Below are 14,462 nucleotides of genomic sequence, written 5' to 3' on the forward strand. Positions count from 1 at the left end.
CCCCGATGTTATAAACATTATCTATAATAGCCAAATTATAGGAACAGTCCAAGCATGCTTGATTGTTAAAGATGTGATATATATATATATATATATATATATATATATATATATATATATATACACACACATCTTGTTACATATATCTGTATTTATATATATGTATGGAGTATATATATCCGTATATATATCTTGGAATACTTACACTACTCAGCCATAAAAAAATGAAATCTTGCCATTTGCAATGACATGAATGGAGCTATGTTTGCTTATGTTGCTTATGTTAAGCTAAATAAGCCAGTAAGAGAAAGACAAATACCATGCAATCTCACTCATATGTGGAATTTAAGAAACAAAACAAATGAGCAAAGGAGAAAAAAGAAGAGAGAGATGCAAACCAAGAAGAGACTCTTAACTATAGAGAAGAAAATGATGGGTACCAGAGGGGAGGTGGGTGAGGGGATGGACTAAACAGGTGATGGGGATTAAGGAGGACGCTAGTGATGAGCACAGGGTGTTGTATGAAGTGTTGGATCACTATATTGTACACTTGAAGCCAAGATTACACAATATGTTAACTAACTGGATTTAATTAAAATCTTTTTTTTTAAGATTTTATTTATTTATTCGACAGAGATAGAGACAGCCAGTGAGAGAGGGAACACAAGCAGGGGGAGTGGGAGAGGAAGAAGCAGGCTCCCAGTGGAGGAGCCTGACGTGGGGCTCAATCCCATAACTCCGGGATCACGCCCTGAGCCGAAGGCAGACGCTTAACGACTGCGCCACCCAGGCGCCCCAGGATTTAATTAAAATCTTAAACACAAACAAAAAGTTGTGTGTTCCTCTACTTTGGTTATGTTTTTCTGTTGATGTGGTCTGTTGTATGTCTCTCTCTTTCTCTCTCTCTCTTTCTCTGCCTTATTTTAGCTGATTTGTAATGGCCCTTATATAATAAGGTGGTAAGCAGGTGGATGTTGGGCCTGACATTCATACTGAAAACATCTCCCTGCTTTGTTTGCCTTTAACTTTGTCCACGACGTTGCTGAAGGACAGACGTTTGACGTAACTGCCTTCAGACCCTGTGGTCTTTTCTCAACTATTTCTGCCTTTCACATCATGCTTAGAGTTTCCATTCTCTCAGATTTTATAAATATGCATTTATATTGGTCTCTTAATTTTACAATTTTGTTTTGTACATTGAAATCTGTATTTGATCTGAAATTTATTTTGATTACTGCTGTTTTCACTGTTTACACAAAGAACATGTATTACTTTTTTTAAATAAGAAAACCTCTTAAGTTTTGCTTTTCGACCAGAGAAATTAGGGCACATCTTCATAACGCAGTCAAATCAACAGAGAACCCCAGAGCTTGGGCCAACTGATACCGGCTAAGACTTCAGCTGGAACTAGCTTCCAGAATGTTTGGCCTTTGGGGTGCGCTGTTCTGAAGCAGCTTCTCTACTGGGGTGTGGGCACTTCCTCAATGACTCCAGCCCAGAGTGAGTTGTCTCCCTTTCAGTATCTAGGGCCATGGGGAGTGGGAGTTGGTCCCATTCCAACTCTCCACCCTGCATCCCTGAGCCCTGGCCCTTGCCTATTCTGTTCCTATGCCCTGTCTCAACAAAGCTGCCAGGTCCTGTGGCAGGCTAGGCCTCATCCCTCTTTATAAATCCCTTGGTGCCTGGGACAGCACTGGGCTCCAGCCTGTACTTAATAAACATGTGGTAACTTGCAGAACAGCCATACCCCTCAGCCTCCCTTACCGTGGGCAGAGCATGGGCTTGGGGGCACCACTGGGGCAGAAGGCCCCTGGGGGACAGAGCAGACAGTCTTCCACTTGGCCATTGCCTGCTTGAGAGCTGTATGTGCCTGCTGGGCAAGGGAACTGAGTGCCCCACATTGTACCTGTTTCAGAGAGAAGGAGAGGGGTCTCAGGAGGAAAGAGAGAGGTCAGAGCTGCATTATCAAGGCACAGAAGCTTCTCACCCTACTCCCTGGAGACAGTTCCCCAACAGTGGTCACAGGGGAAGGGGCAGGGAGTAAGGTATGCCACTTACCTAGGATCAGCCTTGTCTGGGCTGAGATACACTACGAATTCCCAGTCAGGAACCTCAGCAGCTGACCAGCCCTGGCCCTCCTCTCAGGAAGGTTTTCCTGAAATCTAACCTTATTTTGGGGAGTGTGCAGGCTGGTTCATGGCTTTCTCTCCTGGCACTCACCTGTGACCTTGCCAGGGGAGACCCTGGCCCCACTCACCTTGTGGGCAGTAATGCCCAGCTTTGCATGTGCCTGAGGGCAGTTGGGCTCCACCGATACAGAACCAGCCCCTGGGACAGGGCGCACACTCCTCAATTGCTGTCAGTCCAGTCTGGTTACTCCAGGTGCCTGGGGGACACTGGAACTGGGTCGGCTGTTTGGTGCCCAGAGGACAATAATGACCAGCTGGGCAGGGGATTGGGGGCCAGTCTGGACTCCCAGTTCCTGCAAACACAATCCTGAACTAGACCTGGAGGAGCAGCAGCCCCTCCAGCTACATACGTCTGGCAAGTGCAGGGACATGGGCTAGGGCCTGGCACCGGGGGAGGGGACATCTAGACTAGCAGGGGCTCAGAGGCTTCTTGAAGCAGCAGGGTGGGAACTCAGAGTGGTCTTCATGGTCCCATCCCTGGGCACCCTAAGGTGAGATGAACCATGATATTTGTGGGCAAACAAATGGCTGTGAGTCAGCGTCTATTTTCCTGACCTTCCTGCCTTGGAGTGGAGATGGTTCTTCACCCAAAGGCAGGGTCCAACAGGCAGCAAGGTTGCCTTTCCCCATTTTCACTCACCCCTAGGACAAGCTAATCCCGAAGGGCAGACGTCACACTGTGACAGGTCGGAGAGGTTGTTGCGGCTGCTGTATGTCCCAGGTGGGCAGGCATGGGTGGGAGCATGGGGGCTGGAGGAGCCCAAAGGGCACACATACCTATGACAACAAAGGAGCACCCATTAGACAGAGTTCAATGGCCTGGATAGTCACAGGGAAATCCTACTGTGCCTGCTGGCCTTTGTGGCTGTGGCACAGTAATCTCCCTGTGCTCCTTTTCCCCATGCAAAAGCCAGGAGTTACTCAGCTGCTTCCTGGTCATGCTCAGGCCCCAGTACTCCTGGGGAGGGTCCTGGAGCCCTAGGCTGGTGTGACACTGAGCCTTGATCTGGAAACAGGGGCCCTCCCAGGATCCTGAGGGGGATGCATGCTTGCAGAAGCCTCACCTGAACCTGAGGGTCTGACTCGTGAATGGTGGTAGGACTCTGAGCCCCCATGCAGTCACCTCTATCATTAAGAAATCAAAGGTCCTTACCCTGGTGTGCACTTGGCATCTGGCTGAGTCAGTCCAGCCCGGGTACAGGCCCTGCCTGCTGGGCACAGAATGCAGTCTGTGGCTTCATCCTGGCCTGGATTAGGGCTAAATGTGCCTGGCTGGCATGGGATGGGGTGAGTGGTTCCAGTGGGACAGAAGTATCCTGCTGGGCACTGTAGACACTGGCTGAGAACTGTGGACAGAAAAGCTCTCGTCACTCTAGTTCTCTCTGAAGGACCTGGGCTACTGGCTTCAAAAGAAAAGCAATGAATGCTTGCCAGGCCCTAGTGGACCTGATCCCCCCATGGGCCTGGGAGTGCAGGGAGCAGAGCTGCCATCCCCATTTACCAAGGTGCAGAGTGGGGGTTCCTTTCCCCTCCATGCAGACACTAGTGGACTTGCTCTCAATGCTGCCAGTTTCAGGGAGCCCCCGCTGCCTCAGTAGCACAGCCCGTAGGCGGCTCTGATACGGAGTCTCCCAACTTCTCAAGCTCCCACTTTCCTTTCTATAAAATGGGATCATAACAACACAGCTTCCCAAGCTTGCTGTGACAACATTATACAACGTGACAGAGCCCTGCACAGCACTGGGCCCACAGTAAGTCTTAGTGAGTCCTACTTTCAACATCAAAGCATCACAGTTTCAACACTCCTGGGAGAAATGAAAGTTTCAGGCTGCTCTGGCTCTCATCAGACCTATGTTCACTATTCTTGGAGGCTGGGTCACTTCTCTGCCATGTCTGTTGCTCTGTCCCAGCATGGGACAACTGCTCCCCTCACTCTGCCCTCAAGTGGGAATTGGGGCTCCTGGTAGGGGAGTTAGTGTGTGAACACGGGTGGTGCTGCTTTGCCCCTCACTCTCCAACTTCTGGGACTTGTGGAGGAAATGGGTCCTTCCTACCCAACTGTCTCTCCAGAGTGCCCAGCTTGGCCCTGTCCTCCAGGGGCTGGCCTCCAGTGGGGCTGGTCTTCGCCCTGGCCTGCAGAGGAAGCATCGGCACTGAGTGGGGAACATGCTTTCTGCATGGCTCTGAGGAATGGCCCAGGGAGTTGGTGGCTTCAGAACATCACAGAAAAGTAGCTGAGAGACTCTGTCACAGAAATCTGTTTTTTTTTTTTTTTGAACCGTTTACCAGGGACTCAGCCCTGTCTCTGGTAAAAAGCCTCAGAACTGGGCAAAATGGAGGTTGTGAAAAGTTTGTCCCTGGTACCTCTTTCTCTTCCTTTCAAAACTTGTCCAACATCCATCTGTGTGGACTTCAGGGTGTTTTGGGGTGGTACAGAGTAATGAGACAAATGTGAGTTTGCACTGTGACCTCATGCTGTGTGACCCAAGCCACTTAGTTGACTTCCGAAGCTCAGAGGGGATTATGAACCCCAGGTCCTGGAGTGTTCAGTGGTGGTATGTGAGTTATCACCTGTGAGAACACTTGAAAGAATAAGCCATGAAGAGCTTGCAGGCAAGAACATTTTGGTTAGGGGATAGGTAAGGGCGCAGTGAGACCTACTGTGTGCAGGGAGCAGTGGCCTAGGGCCCAGCCTGTGGTCGGTCTTTGGGGCATGCAGAGCCCCCCAACACCACACGCCATTATTGCTGAGGGCTGGAGCCTGCCAGGAGCCTAGCAGCTGGCTCAGTGAGGACCATCCTACCCCATACAGTGCCACGTCAGGGACTGAAGTTCAGGAGTTCCAAACTCTTCCCAGGCTCTTAGGGAAGGGCAACAGCCTTGTGTTGTCTTGACACCTGGTTTCTGATCCTGGCTTCACTACCAATTAGATATGTGATCTTGGTCAGCCAGTGAGCTTCCCGAGTCTCCAATTCTGTACATCTCCAGGAGAGTCACAAGCTCTCCTCCAGCACTACTGAGCTGTCATGAGCACGTATATGACAGTGCTTTGTGATCTATGGTGGTGCATCTGCTAGTGCTGGGGCAAGAAAGGGGAAATATTCCCTCGGGACCCTGGGTGGTCCGACTGGACAAATACCCCTTCTCTGCCCCCAGACTTGTTCTTCCAAGGTGGAAGGGGAAGCTGTTGATAGTGGTGATTATGAAGGCAGAAGCAACTCTTTCCTGAGCATTCAAAATGTGCTAGGTTCAGTGCAAAGTCCTCACATAGGCATCTCGTCTGATGTCCACAAAAGCCTTATGAGTCAAATATTACTACCTTCCTTATAAAGGTGAGGCTCAGAGAGGTCAAGGGACCTGCTGATATGACACAGCCCATCCATGGCAGATCTGCTCCCCCCACCCCCACAACTCCCACAGGGTAGTCTCTGTGCTCTTGACTACTCCTCCCTTGTGCCTGTCAGCACTCGCATTCTTCATTTTTAAACAGTGCATGTCTTCTTCTCCAAGTCCTCAGTGTTGGTGGTTCCCAGCCTCCTTACCCCTCTGTCGTTATACTTTATGTTGAACAATCTGGGCTGCCTTTGAACTTCCTGCAGAGGTCCTGATCTTCCCAGCTGAGCACAGACCCGCAGACCTGGGGACCTGATGAAGTCTCTGGGTGTGGCTTTCCTGACATTCTCCCCTACCAGAGCCTGGACACACTTCTGGCTATAGTCAGCATCATGAAGTCAGTGTCTGCTAGCCTTTGGATGAGCACCTAACTAGCAAAGTCAGCAAATCACTCTAACCGTTGTGCAAACAGCAGACAGAATTCAGAACTGACCTGCTGAGCAGAAGCTGGTGTTGGGGTGGAATGTCTCCCTCTTGCTTTCGAAGCTCCCAGCCAGGCATGGAATGGCGACAGCACCATCTAGGCAGAAGTAACTTGTGAGGGGAAGCCTCAGGGGTAGGGCGAACTGAGAGAGGACTGGCCTCTGAGGGGGTCTGTAGCCCAGAGTCCCCTCAGAGCAGCAAAGTCTCTGCTCTCTGCTTTTCGAAAAAGCTGCTTCCTTTGCTTGAAGGTTCTCCCTGCCCTCCCTGACAGCTTGACTGAACCTCTACTCCTTCTGGGCCTGACTCCCATGTCTACTCCTCCAAGAAGTCTCCCAGGCCTCTTGCCAAACAGACTGCCAGTGGTGCTTCTTTCTGAGCTTCAACAACCCTGTCCTGACTTTGATTCAATACTCTCCACATTATAGTTTAGGGGGTTCCTGTGTCTGTCTCTCACCTAACAGTGAGCTCCGGGGGCCTGGGCACTGGTCCAGTGGCCAGCACGTGTAGGTGCTCAAGAAGAGTGTGTGAGACAGAACATGGGTGTGTGGAGGGCTGGTGGGACCTCCATGCTGGCCTTGCTCCTCTTCCCACTGCCATCCCTTTAGCCTTCTTGTCACTGCAGTGCAAACTTTGGTCCACCTCCAAGACAGTCAGACACTTCGCCAAGGTCCTTGCCTGTCTCTGGTCTTGCTGTGTACTTCCTTAGGGTGCTTCACTGCTCAAAACCTGTCCAACATCTATCCATGTGGACTTCAGGGCATTTTGGGGTGTACAGAGTAATGAGACAAATGTGAGTTTGCACTGTGACGTCACACTATGTGATCCAAGACACTTAGTTGACCTCTGAATCTCAGAGGGGATTAAGGCTGATGGGCAAAGCCCTCTTTGCTCCCTGGGAGTAGCTCTGTTGCCTAAGTCTTCCTTGCATAGAGTGGGCTTCCCCACAGCTCTGGCCCTGTCCCACAATATACATCAAAGAGCAGGTGGATGGGAGAGGCTGGGTGACCTTGAGGTGGGGGCAATATCCTTGCAGAAGGGAAGGGATGAAGACAAGAAGCCACTCCTGTTCATGAAGGTATCAGCACCCACAGTGTCAGCCCTGCTTCCCCACTGCCCTCTGGTGTGGGGGCTCTCCCTCCATTCCTCTTCCACTGCTGCCCTTTGGCCAGTGCCCTGCCAATGCAGACACACTTCATTTTCAACTTGAACAAAATTAAGGAGGGAAATCCTTACTGGTGGGAAAAAAAAACTTACATAGTCTTAAAGTTAATGAAAAGAAAAATGATGAATGTTTTGAGATGTTCCCTTCCTGATCTTCAGAACCCCACATGTCTTGTGGCCCTGTGCATGCTGCTTATGGGATTAGGGGGCACCTTGGAGCCAACTCCTGGTTTCTTGTGTTCTGGCGACCCTTTCCTGGGGAGGCCTGGTTGTTAAGGCCTTGGCACTCTCTGTGTCCCTTATTTCACATTACCTTCTTTTCTTCAGGCCCCTTGTATCTTTCATGTTCTTTGTCACTCCAAATCACCCTTGCACAGTGATGGCATCATCTGTGCACACCTGAGTGGGATAGGATTCCCTGAGCATCCTCTCTTGAGAGAGTGCTCACTTCAAACCTGAGTGTCTTTGTGGACAGAAGACAGAAGGATTGCAGGACTCATAGCAGTGGGGAGGGTAGGTAGCTGGGCAAGAGGACCTCTCTCTTTCCACCTGACATTTATGGGTTCTGAATTGAAGTATGGCTCTACCCAGGCCCCTCCCCAGACTGTTTATGTCTATCTTTCCTGCTCCCACTTCTAAGAACACAGGCAATGATGGGGCTTGTGGAACACTCAGAAACTGGAGAGGAAGGAAGAACAGGTCATGTGCACATGCCCAACCACAGAAGGTTCCTTGCCGTTGGGCAGCACAGCATGCTGGGAAGTGACAGAGCTCTTGTCTCTGAGATTAGGCACCTAATGGCCTGTTATTCGCTCTTTAGCCACAGATTTCCCAGCTCTCACGTGATGAACACTTGGTTCTGACTATAGAAGGTACCATTTACTGAGCCTTTACTTTGAACTTTCTACATATGTCTTTACTTAGTAGGTATATTTAGTCACTATTATTATCAACTCCATTTTAGAAATAAGGAAAAAGAGTTTTAAGGAAAATTTAAATAAACTTCCCAGACTCGGATGACCATAAAAGAGTCTCAATAGCTTTCAAAAGATTGAAATATCAGAGAGCATATTTTCTGACCACAATGGAGTTAAAATAGAAATCAGTAAGATATCTAGAAAAGCCCCAAATATTTGTAAATTAAACAACACACTTCTAAATAATTCACTGTTCAAAAAATATCAGAAGGAAATTAGAAAACTTTTTAACTTTAGTGATAATAAAAACCCCACATCATAAAAGTTGTGATATAGCTAAAGGAATATATAGATTCAAATTTTTAGGTTTAAATGCCTATATATTAAATGCTTATTAGAAAATAAGAAAGGTGTAAATCAATGATCTGTTTTTACTTTAGGAAGCAAGTAAAAGGAAGGATATGATAATAGCAGTAATCAATGAAATAAAAAAATTAGGAAAATCAATAAAAACAAAAGCTAGTTATTTGGAAAGATAAATAAAATTGATAAAGCTCTAACTAGACCAATCAAGAGAAAAGAAAGAACACAAAGTACCAATATCAGGAATGAAACAGAATCACTACAGATGATATGCTAAAAGGATAGTAAGGGGATAGTATGAACAACTCTATGATAATAAGTTTTACAACTTAAACAGATAAATTCCTTGAAAGACTTAAATTACCAAATTGTCACAAGAAGAAACAGAAATTCTGAAAAGCCTTAAATTTATTAAATTTTTGAATTTGTAATTAAAGACCTTCTCACCAAGAAAACTCTAGGCCTTGTGGCTTTACTGAGTTCTGTATAACACTTACAAAATAATTCATACCAAATCTACATACACTCTTTCATAAAATAGAAATAAACTCTTTCATAAAATTCGCTAAAGAGCGAATAACAGGCCATTAGGTGCCTAGCTGTTGCTAGGGCACAGCTCTGAAGAATGGCAAGCTCTGAGGGGACCAATATTACTTTGATATCAGAGCCAGAAAAAAATCATAAAACTGTAAACTAATATCTTTCATGAACATAGATGCAAAAATTTAACAAAAATACTAGCAAATCAAATTCAGTGATATGTAGAAAGGATACACGAGCACAACCGTGTGTTTATCTCAAGAATGCAAGGTTGGTTTAACATCCAAAAATCAATGATACTTATCATCTTATCAGAATAAAGGAGAAAACCATATGCTATGCAGATGGATGGTGATAATAGTTGGACGACATTATGAATGTATTTAATATCACTAAGCTGTACACTTAAAATTGTTAAGATGCTAAATTTTACATTATGTGTATTTCACCACGATGAGATACCACCTCACACCTGTCAGAATCGCTAATTTAACAACTCTGGAAACAATAGATGTTGGTGACGATATGGAGAAAGGGGAACCCTCTTGCACTGTTGATGGGAATGTAAATTGATGCAGCCGCTCTGCAAAACAGTATGGAGGTTCCTCAAAAAGTTAAAAATAGAACTTCCTTATGATCCAGCAATTGCACTACTAGGTATTTAGACAAAGGATACAAAAATACAGATTCGAAGGGCACATGCACCCTGATGTTTACAGCAGCATTATCAAAAATAGCCAAACTATGGAGAGAGCCCAAATACCCATTGACTGATGAATGGATAAAGAAGATGTGGTATATATACATAAAATGGAATATTACTCAGCCATCAAAAAGAATGGACTCTTGCCGTTTGCAATGATATGGATGGAGTTAGAGTGTATTACACTAAGTGAAATGAGTCAGTCAGAGAAAGGCAAATTCCATATGATCTCATTCATATGTGGAATTTAAGGAAGAAAACAGATGAACATACGGGGTCGGGGGAGAGGGAAACAAGCCATAAGTGACTCTTAGGGTTAGAGAACAAACTGAGGGTTGATGGAAGGAGTGGGGTGGGGGATGGGCTAGATGGGTGATGGGTATTAAAGAGGGCACTTGTGATGAGCACTGGGTGTTGTATGTAAGTGATGAATCACTGAATTCTACTCCAGAAACCAATATTGTACTGTATGTTAACTAAGTAAAATTTAAATTAAAAAATTTAATTTAAAAAAATCACGATAAAAAGCAAATTGAAATAAAACTAGCAACCAACACTTGGAAATTGAAATAAAAATACAATTCCATTTATAATAGCACCCAAAAACATGAAATACTTGGGGGTGAGTTTAATACCAGTGGTGAGGTGCTCCTCACCACTCTGCATGCTTCTTTCCTTCTTTGTAGCTTCCATTTCACTCTCCACAAGCCATGTGGGTGTGTGTCTGGGGCCCAGGGGTAGGATTTCCCTCAGAGACTCTTGTGCTTCCAGGGGGTGCAGGCCAATCAGAGCACTCTCCTAGCCCACCCTGTGTCAGTCCTTCATCAATGGCATCAGGTCCTAGCCCATTCTCACCTACCTGTGGGGCAGGGCTGGCAGCTGAGGACACTGTCTATGAAGGAGTAGACCAGAGGGCAGAAGACACAGGCATCATGCTTTGTGCTTGGCTCCTGCCTGAGCAGGTAACACTGAGAGACAACAGAGAAACACAAGTTGAGAGGACAGGTAGGTCTTTATTAACATCTGTACCTGGAGGCTGCTGAGAGGTGGGATCTCGGCTCAGGTGCTTACTTTGCCAAGTGTCTTTCCAGATCCCCTCACCTTTCTGCCCCTCCAACTTCCTCTGTAAAGGAAAATCACCACCAACACTGCCTCCATTTCTCATGGTGAGGTAGAATTAATTCTTGTGATCCATAGAGCTTTGTGGTTAAGGGGAGGTTCTCACCTACTTCTTGTCTAACTCTTGGTGGATGCTGAAGCACCAGCACTAACCTTCCTGAGCTGTAGCTGTTGCTAGGGCACAGCTCTGAAGAATGGCAAGCTCTGAGGGGACAAAGGTCTGCCTGACCCTTGTCCTCTACCCAGTGCTACACACAGTAGGTGCCTGGGGACACCTACCAAGTGAATGACTGAGTCATGAGGTGGCTGCTGTGGGCATTTGCACCACAGCACCATAGTTTCTAGCTTAACTGCATGTCACATGAGAACAGTGACTCTGAACCTCCCAGCACTTCACAGGTATCATCTCATTTGATCCCCACAGTAGGGGTGGGTTATACTTGTTTCCACATTGAACTGGCTGGGCAATTTCCTGGGGAATGGGTCAGAAGTGAGCAGGGAGTGTTGGCTGTCTCCCCAAGGGGAACATCACCACCTTACTTTTTACACACTTGCTCCTGATTCTGAGAAATTTAACCCTTTCTGGGGACTTCTTGATAACCACCATGGCCCCTCCCACAGAAACAGTTGAGACAGGAGCTGCCCTTCCCCCAGGGTCACCTGGCAGTCCTTGGTTTCTGTGAGTCCTGGGGGCCCACCGCAGATTCCAGTGGGGCACAGCTGCTGACCTGTTATGCCACCGAGGCAGCTGCAAAAGCCAAAGGAAGCCGAGCAACTGAGGATAGGCCCTGCAGGCCTGGGTTCCAGATCCATTCAGGTCTGTCACCATCTGGTCTGAGGAGGAGCTGCAAACAGCCAGAGCTGCTAATAGTGAGTGTGGAAAGAGCATATCATGTGATGGCCAGTCCCATTTCCCAGGTGAAGACTTACTAGGTCACAGGACAGGTGAGAAGCAGTGACGTTCTAGAGCCCAGATCTGGCACCCACACACCACCTTCGTTGAGATTGAGGTCGGAAGTCCAGGGACTGTGCCCTGGGCAGGCTCTGGGGGATCAACCACCAGGCTCCTGGGCTTATGCCCCTGGTAGCTTATCAGACTCAGGGCCACCATGGAAGGGACTTGTATAGGACCCCTTTCCTCCAGACAGCAGGTAACCGCCACCTCCCTGAACCCTTTGCCCTTTTGCATTGCCCTTTCCCTCCTCTCTTCCTGGGGCACAAGGGTGTCTGTTCCTTACTGAAAGCCCTCAGGGCACTGCAGGTGGCTCCCAGCCATGGAGTGCTGGCATGGTAGGCAGGCGACGAGGCAAAAGAGGTGGTACTGGGCCCCACTGTGGAGACAGAGGGCAGCTATCCCTGCAAAGAGTGAATGAGAAGAACAGCAGGCTTGGTGTGAGGGCACTGGTACCCTTCTGTCTCTAGAGAGCTCCTCTGCCCTGGACCTTCTGCTGTGATGACGTTACATCAGGAAAAGCCTGCAATTACTGATAAACTGCCAAAACAAATGGGTTTTCACTGAAGACATGGGGCACAATGACTGGTGCTGAGGATGATGGTTCTTTTAGATAGGGCCAGCCTAAGACATGGGAAGAGGAAAGCACAGATGAAACAGGGCCACAGATTGGCTTAGAGCCGCCCCCCTCCCCAGCCAAGGCCCCAAAAACCTGACACTGTGAGGAAGACTCATGGCTTTGTTGTTACCCTCACCTTCTAGAATTTCAGGTGCTTAGTGTGCCCTGCAACCAGCATCATAGAATAATAGAGCTGACATTTCATCTGGTCAACCCTCTCATTTTACATGTGGGGAAGTGGGGACTCAGGTCACATGGCTGGCCAGAGCCACCCTGAGGCCTTGGTGGAAGGACGGGCATGGGTGGGGGGGATGGTATGGCAGGGGTCCTGTCTGGGCCTCCCTTGCAGTTCATGAGGCCTGATGTGTGGCCCTTCTTTGTGCTCATGCCCACACCTGAAAAACTGCTGCTGTGAAGACCCAAGGAAGAGCTGCCTGAACTTTACCTCAGAACTGCTCAGCAAATTCTTGTGAGCAGCCCTAACAAGCTCCAGGTTCTTGAAGGGAAGCTGCAGGCTTTGGGGACAGGCAGACCTCGCTCAGATCCCAGCTCTTCCACCCACTACCAGTTAACAACTTCTGTCCAGCTTGATTATATCATGTTATACTGGGACATGAAATGTACCTCAGAGAATTGTGAATAATAAATGAAAAAATTATATATACATTATATATATATGACTGATATATATATTTGCTATATATATGATTAATATATTAAATATGTATATATTTATATATGCTATAAGATTACATAAGATGTATATATTTTTCATTTGATAAAGCCAACTATAAGTACTTGCTTCACATGAGGCCCAGAGAGGCAGACATCTCACAAAGAAAAATTAATACTCATTAAGGCACACAAAACCACTCAGGCTGCATGTAATTCCAGGGCTCAAGAGAAGGGACTGAGTAGAAGGATGAGGGGACCAGAGAGGGAGTGATCCCTGAGAACCTGGAGAGGAAAAGGCTGTGTGCAGAAGGCAGCTTCACTTGGGTAAGGGAGAGAGTGTAAGCATGGAGATGGAGGGAGGACACACACACACACACACACACACACACACACACACGAGTGCAGGTTAGAGAAACCCAGAAGGGGAAAGCCAGTGGTGTGCACCCTCCACCCTTCCTTTAGGGCACTGACCCAGCAGTGATGAAGGCCATGGGCTGGATTCATACCTGGATCTGACACTTACTTACAGTATGCCCTTGGCCAAGTGGTTTACTCTCTCTGAACCCCAGTATCCTCATTTGAAAAGCTAGTGTTAGTCGTATGTATGCAGAGTTGACAAGAAGTCTAACAGAGAATGCACATAAGAGCCACAGGTCCCAACACACAGCATGAACCCAGATGTCATGGGCATTATTTCACTGATCTTGCTATTGACTCACCTGCACTGAGGGCACCTAGCAGAGGGGCCAGGGCCATCCAGAGCCCAGGCAGCAGCATGCTGGAGCAGTGACAGGGAAAGCCTGGAGCCAGAGAATGTGTCGGATCCTTGGCCTGTCCAGGCTGGAGCATGTGACCTACATTGCTGTAACCTGGCCCTCTGCAGCTGCCTTGGACCATACCCAGTACACCCCCACCGCAGTCCCCTGGGAAACGTGGTCTCCCTGAGAGTATCAGAGGAAGACAGACAGCATGTATTCTTTGTTCAGCTCTCCTGTTCTTCCAGATAACAGCTGAGAAGAGCCAGACTGCCAGGCCTGGTGCCCTTACCAGCTGTGGGATCCTACAAATAATTTAGTCTTTTTCCATCTCAATTTCCTCATCTTTAAAACCGAGGTGGCAGGAGTACTTACTTCCTGGGATTGTGGGAGAGCTAAAGGAGTTTCAGGCATCCTCAGAGCAGTGCCTGCACACACATGCTCAGTAGTATTCTTAATTCATGTTTTAATTTTCTGAGCATTTATTGAGCACTCATAGTTTGTCTGGCAGCATACAAAGAGGAGTGAAAATCCTGGTTCATGTCTTTAGGGCTTAGCTTAAAGGCGATGAGATTAGCCCACATGTAGCAATTCTAAACACAATCATCATAAACCAGTAAGAACTGTGTGGCCCTAACGTGGCCATTTACTTT

General features: G+C 47.6%; 1 long non-coding RNA gene across 1 annotated transcript; it reads right to left on the reverse strand.

Annotated features, from left to right (window-relative positions):
* Positions 1 to 801: 801 nt before the first annotated feature.
* LOC123792002 (uncharacterized) lies at positions 802 to 13,004 on the reverse strand. Its single transcript, XR_006779570.2, has 4 exons — positions 10,549 to 13,004; positions 6,016 to 6,102; positions 3,343 to 3,535; positions 802 to 2,966 (listed from the first exon to the last, which is right to left on the reverse strand). It is a non-coding gene; the product is annotated as an uncharacterized LOC123792002 (long non-coding RNA).
* Between the last annotated feature and the right edge of the window lie 1,458 nt (positions 13,005 to 14,462).

This window comes from Ursus americanus, chromosome 10, assembly GCF_024610735.1.
Source record: "Ursus americanus isolate L20-20 chromosome 10, mUrsAme1.1.p, whole genome shotgun sequence".
NCBI classification, from domain to species: Eukaryota; Metazoa; Chordata; class Mammalia; order Carnivora; family Ursidae; genus Ursus; species Ursus americanus.